This window comes from Palaemon carinicauda, chromosome 17 (genome assembly GCF_036898095.1).
Source record: "Palaemon carinicauda isolate YSFRI2023 chromosome 17, ASM3689809v2, whole genome shotgun sequence".
Taxonomy (NCBI): domain Eukaryota; kingdom Metazoa; phylum Arthropoda; class Malacostraca; order Decapoda; family Palaemonidae; genus Palaemon; species Palaemon carinicauda.
The window spans coordinates 46,174,200-46,181,699 of NC_090741.1; positions in this window are offsets into that span (position 1 = coordinate 46,174,200).

Below are 7,500 nucleotides of genomic sequence, written 5' to 3' on the forward strand. Positions count from 1 at the left end.
GTGATCCTCAGTTCTGCTTATAAACATTGATGGATGCAGAAGTCTCTTCCGTTTATTATTATTATCATTATTATTATAATATTATTACTACTACTATTATTATTATTATCACTATATCATTATTATCATTTTTATCATCATTATAGAATGTTATTATCATTATACTATTAATAATAATAATATTATCATTTTAATTATCATTATAGAATAATTAATATTATTATCATCATACTATTAATAACAATAACAATAATAATATCAATATTATTACTAGCTAAGCTACAACCCTAAATGGAAAAGTAAGATGCTATAAGCCCAAGAGCTCAACATGGGGAAAATAGTCAAGTGAGGAAATAAGGAAATAAATATACGATATAAGAAGTAATGAGCAAATGAAATATTTTAAAACCACACAACTACGTCAAAATAGATATTTCATATATAAACTTATAAAGACATTTGCTGCAACTTTGAACTATTGAAGGTTCTACTGATTCAACTACCTGATTAGGAAGATCACTCCACAACTTGGTCACAGCTGAATAAAACTGATCTAATTGGTTGTATAATTATTTTCCCATTAAGGGATTTTTTTATTCATTTCTCGTAAAGGGAATTGAAGTGACCTGATTATCCCGTTTACTCATTAGTGTCTTTATAGGCTCTTTAGGTTATAGTAGTTTTATGTGATTAATTCAATGACTTTAGGGTATCTAATATCTATGACTTTAGGATTTAAATAAACGTTTTCGTATTAGACTGTTTATATGTACTTTAATGGCTTTAAAAAAACATTTTCATACAATGAGGATTTGAATGTCTTCAATGTTAAACGTTTTTCTCGTAAATGGTATCTTGAATATCCTTACTATAAACGTTTTCTCGTAAATGCCTGAATGTCCTTATTATGATCGTTTTTCTCGTGAAAGTCTGAATATCCTTACTATGGGCGTTTTCTCGTGAATGTCTGAATATCCTTATAGAGCGTTTTCTCGCATATGTCTGAATATGCTTACTATAAAGTTTCTCGTAAATGTCTGAATATCCTTACTATGAGCGTTTTCTCGTGAATGTCAATATCCCTGTGGAAAACGTTTTCGTCAATAGTATCTGAATATTATTACTATGAACGTTTTTCTCGTCAATGGTATCTAAATATCCTTACTATGAGCGTTTTCCCCGTGAATGTCAATATCCTTACTATAAACGTTTTCTCGTAAATGGTATCTGAATATCCTTACGATAAAAGTTTTCTCGTAAATGTCTGAATATCCTTACTATGAGCGTTTTTCTCGTGAATGTCTGAATATCCATACTATGAGCCTTTTCTCGTGAATGTCAATATCCCTGAGGAAAACGTTTTCTCGTCAATGGTATCTTGAATATCATTACGATAAATGTTTTCTCGTAAATGTCTGAATATCCCTACGATAAACGTTTTCTCATCAAGAGTTATCAGCATACCCTTTTGACCGAAACACTCTTAATTCATTTGATTTTAAAATCTCTCAATGGAAACACCGAAGTTCAAGTAATAGTCAAGTACTGTACTCTTAACCTTTAATTACGTCATCTAGGAAATTCGAAACTGCAGTCTCTTTTTTTTATAGTTGGAGCCCTTGGGCTTATAGTATCTTGCTTTTCCAACTAGGGTTGTAGCTTAGCTAGTCAGTAATAGTAGTAGTAGATAATAAATAGCACCTTGCTTTTCCAACTAGGGTTGTAGATTAGCTAGTAGTAATAGCAGTAGTAGTAGTAGTAGTAGGATAATGATAAATAGCATCTTGCTTTTCCAGCTAGTGTTGTAGCTTAGCTAGTAGTAATAGTAGTAGTAGATAATAATAAATAGCATCTTGCTTTTCCAGCTAGTGTTGTAGCTTAGCTAGTAGTAATAGCAGTAGTAGTAGGTAATGATAAATAGCATCTTGCTTTTCCAGCTAGTGTTGTAGCTTAGCTAGTAGTAATAGTAGTAGTAGATAATAATAAATAGCATCTTGCTTTTCCAACTAGGGTTGTAGCTTAGCTAGTAGTAGTAGATAATTATAAATAGCATCTTGCTTTTCCAGCTAGTGTTGTAGCTTAGCTAGTAGTAATAGTAGTAGTAGATAAATAGCATCTTGCTTTTCCAACTAGGGTTGTAGCTTACCTACTAGTAGCAATAATAATAATAATAATAATAAGAGTAAATTGTATTCTATATAACTCTTTGAATGAAAAAATACAAAACCCACTCTAAGTTCATTTGTCCATACGGGAAAAATTACATGAGATCACCTAACATAGTAAGATTTTTATGAAAGCAAATTATCAAAATTAATTTATCATAACGAGATTAATAAATACTGAACAACTAATACCATTTAGAATATTCTAAAATACTAAGGAAATAAAAATAACAATGAAACAATTAAAAACTTTAAAAGGAATAAAGTTGGGGAATCATTCTTTCATTCCCCTTTCTCTCCTTCCCCAACCTTACCAGTTCATTCCACAATTTCCTCTCCTCTCGCAGTGTGGCTTCCCCAACCAAGGTTGGGAACTTCATGACCTGTGCCACTTGTTGAGTACTTGTATAACTGTGTATGGATCATACAGCATACATCTCATTAATCACTGTTGGTTTTAGATTTTTTTTCTTTTAATATTTTATAAATCAAAAAATATTTAAATATTTCACTCAATAATTATTACACATTATCAACTGGCACGTGGATGTATATTCAAATATAAATAATACTATTTTCATATAAGTATATATATATATATATATATATATATATATATATATATATATATATATATATATATATATATATATATTACACACACTTCTTATAAGAAAACACAAACACTACATATCTCCACGTAATAGAGAACACTTTTAAATTCACCTCTTGATTCCAATCACTGCAAAGTCACTCAGATATAAACTTATCTTCACTTTATATATCAAATAAAAAAAAAATATTAAAAAGTAAGAGTTCCACAGAGCGCGTACAAAGCCTTCCGCCCTGATACAGAGCTCGCGTCTCACTAAACTCTCTCGTTGCGACTGAGCGTATTACTACACAGAACTCTCTCGGCTACGGAGGGGAGGAAGTGGGGGAGGAAGTGGAGGAGGAGGGTGGAGGTGGAGGGTGGAGGAGGAAACCATCCAGACCCACAGAGGAGAGTGACTCGGCGAGCCTTCATTTCATAGTCCCCAGGACTCACCACTAGAGCACATCCATTTATAGCAAGCCAGGCATATAATCTCTTTATATTTCCTACCAGTCTTTTCTGGATACACCTTCCAGAACTATAACTATAATATACTTCTCTACACAGGGTTCATACCTAAGAAATGCTCATACACTGGATCCTATCACACCTCGCCCTGAATTCCCCGTGGGGCCATCGCAAAGTTACCCCAGCCAACATGGGATCTCCTTAGTATATAACGTATCCTATTGGGTTTACCCAAGGAGGTTTACCTACAATAAATCCAGGCAGACTTGAAAATATTACTATGGCCATAAAATCTAGGATTGTTTTTTTTTATTGTTGATCGATAGATTTTTTTATATTTTTCATATGATTACCTGCAGATGTATTTACTTGATTTATTATTATTATTTTTATTATTATTATTATTATTATTATTATTATTAGATAAGCTATAACCCTAGCTGGAAAAAGCAGAATGCTATACAGCCCAAAGGCTTCAACGAGGAAAAAATAGCGCCAGTGAGAAAGGAAATAAGGAAATAAACTACCAGTGAAGCAATGAACAATTACAATAAAATCTTTCAAGAACAGTAACAACATTCAAATAGATCTTTTATATATATATTAACTATAAAAATAACAATAAAACCAGAGATAGAGAGATGTGATAGAGAATAGTGCGCCCGAATGTACCCTCAAGCAAGAGAACTCTACCCAAGCACACACACCAACTATAATACTACAACCGGGAATCCCCAAGACAGAATAAGCACATAAAAATGAGGTAGAATAACAGGACAATCATGAAGCGCCCTCTCCACCCAAAGCTAGGACCAAGGAGGGCCAGGCAATAGCTACTGATAACTCAGCGGAAAGACCTATAGGCTCCCCCAAACCCCCCCCCTTCTCTAGCCACAAGGATTGGTAAGGTTGCAGCGACCAAAGAAACTAACGAGTTTGAGCGGGACCTCGAACCCCCCAGTCTGGCGTTCACCAGTCAGGGACGTTACTACATCGGCCACCACAACCCCAAATAAAAAAATCATACTTAATGCAGAATTTTAGCTCACGAGGATGGTAAGGTTGCAGCGACCAAAGAAACTAACCAGCTTGAGCGGGACTCGAATCCCCAGTCTGGCGATCACCAGTCAGGGACGTTACTACATCGGCCACCACAACCCCAAATAAAAAATCATACTTAATGCAGACTTTAAGCTCACGAGGATGGTAAGGTGCAGCGACCAAAGAAACTAACCAGTTTGAGCGGGACTCGAACCCCCCAGTCTGGCGTTCAACAGTCAGGGACGTTACTACATCGGCCACCAACCCAAATAAAACAAACATATTTAACACATTCAATGCAGACTATAAAGACAGCTCTACAACCTCTATTGAAGATTGGCTAGACCGACTATAATAAAAATACGGAGATACTCCACGGTCTGGCAGTGAAGGAATAAAAGGCAGAATGCGTGTGACCATAAATCATAATAGGATGTTGAGTGCTATCTGGATGCGTAAGGATATAATCACGGGATACATACATTATATGTGTATATGTATAAGCATGTATACAACCCAGGTGCGTATACCTGACTATAGCCACTAAATTGTATACAATGGTAACTGGATGAATAGACCAATTATGTTTATGATATCCATATACTAATTCATTTTAAATTACAGATTTTAATATATAGTTAATTATTCTTATCACTCGAGATTTCATATATATATATATATATACTATATATATATATATATATATATATATATATATATAGATATATATATAATATATATACATCCATATTTAGAATATTTAATCTAGATCCATATTTAGAATATTTAAAGATTATAAGTATATACTGTATATACATATAATTATTTTTATTTTTAATTTATTTGAATCTTGATAATCTTATAATTCTTTATATCCCAATTTTTTTTCGGGCCAGCCCTGTGAGAGTCAAGCTTGACTCATTGGGCTGGGTAAAACTCCTTCTTTTAATAATAATAATAATAATAATGATATCCATATACGATAATATACGCATGCGTAACTGTATACCAGCCTTATATAATTGTGTACATCATCCAGATACGGATGCGTATGCCATCCAAATCGGACTAAGTATTCCAAAAAAATTTTCTCTCAATTTAAAAAGAAAAAAAAAATCCTTGTTATCTTTCCACAATTTTCCCTTATTCCATAATTGATGATAATTATCCAGTGGACAGACAGACGGAAAAAAAACGTTTACCGAATTAGTTCGGGGTGGAAACAATCCTACTATGTCTTCGTTTCAATTAGGAGTAATCAATGTTTGCATGAAAAATTTGGTTAAATGTTTTCCGTGACATTCAAAACTACCATGGATCCTTTTCTCTTCTTCTCACGAGAGAGAGAGAGAGAGAGAGGAGAGAGAGAAGAGAGAGAGAGAGTGAGAAGTGTGTGTTGTGTGTCTGTGTATACAGAGAGAGAGAGAGAGAGAGAGAGAGAGAGAGAGAGAGAGAGAGAGAGAGAGAGAGAGAGTGTGTGTGTGTTGTGTGTCTGTATGAAAGAGAGAGAGAGAGAGAGAGAGAGAGAGAGAGAGAGAGAGAGAGAGAGTGTTTTGTGTGTGTTGTGTGAGAGAGAGAGAGACAGAGAGAGTGTGTGTGTGTATGAGAGAGAGAGAGAGAGTGTGTTGTGTGTGTGTCTGTGTATGAGAGCGAGAGAGAGAGAGAGCGAGAGAGAGAGAGAGAGAGAGGAGAGAGTGTGTTGTGTGTGTCTGTGTATGAGAGAGAGAGAGAGAGAGAGAGAGGAGAGAGAGAGAGGAGAGAGAGAGAGAGAGAGAGAGAGAGAGTGTGTGTGTGTGTGTGTGGTCTGTGTATGAGAGAGCGAGAGAGAGAGTGTGTTGTGTGTGTGTCTGTGTATGAGAGAGAGAGAGAGAGAGAGAGAGAGAGAGAGAGAGAGAGAGAGAGAGAGGAGAGAGAGAGAGGAGGAGAGAGTGTGTGTGTGTCTGTGTATAGAGAGAGAGAGAGAGAGAGGAGAGAGAGAGAAATATGTGTGTGTCTGTGTATGAGAGAGAGAGAGAGAGAGAGAGAGAGAGAGAGAGGAGAGAGAGAGTGTGTGTGTGTTGTGTGTGTCTGTGTATGAGAGAGAGAGAGAGAGAGAGTGAGAGAGAGAGAGGGAGAGAGAGAGAGAGAGAGAGAGGAGGTGTGTGTGTGTTGTGTGTGTCTGTGTATGAGAGAGAGAGAGAGAGAGAGAGAGAGAGAGGAGAGAGAGAGAGAGAGAGAGAGTGTGTGTGTTCTGTGTGTCTGTGTATGAGAGAGAGAGAGAGAGGAGAGAGAGAGAGAGAGACGAGAGAGAGAGAGAGAGTGTGTTTTGTGTTGTGTGTGTGTTTTGTTGTGTGTGTGTTTGTGTTGTGTGTGTGTTTGTGAGAGAGAGAGAGAGAGAGAGAGAGAGAGGAGAGAGAGAGGAGAGAGAATTTAAAATCATAAAATCAATGTGGATTCACGTGTTTTTCATCTAGTGTCCCTCTCTAGCAAGGATGTTATCATTTCCTACCTAGCCCACTCCACCCCCTTGTGCAAGAGGTATTTCTAAGAATTAGTCTTGGACGACCTAGAATTTTTAAACAATCCTAGGGAAATTCTGAAAGTATTTTTACTTCCATGATACTCATGGAATTTAAAAAGAGACAAGACATGGGGTGAGGGGAGGGCCCCCAGGGGGCGGGGGGGGAGGGCCCCAGGGGGTGAGGGAAGGGCCCCAGGGGCGGGGTAGGGCCCCAGGGGTGAGGGGAGGGGGGCCCCAGGGGCGGGGGGGGAGAAATTTTCGAAAAAAAAATTTCGGAAAAATTTTCGACCCGAAAATCTGCCGAAATTTTCGAAAAAAATTTTGGAAAAATTTTCGGCCCGAAAATCGGCCCGAAATTACAGTCTTCATTGAAATCCAATGCGTTATGCACTTATCTTTTTTATCATTAATTTGCTATACAAATTTTAATGAATGATGACCATATATTTTGTAATACATTGTAAGTCACTGACGTACCCTGGGAAATCCTTTAAAAGTACCGACCAAGGTTATACGTACCCACAGTTCAAGGAACCTCTGTACTGAAATGACCTTGGAGGACAAATAGCAGAGTTTGCTGCAATCCTAAAATTATTTTAAAAATTTGCCATATAATAACATCTTTCATAAAATTGTTTCAAAGTTACGTGATAAAATAATATATTTCTTAATTATTGTTTTATATGCGATAAAGTAACATATTTCATAAAATTTTTAAAAAAAATACTGTT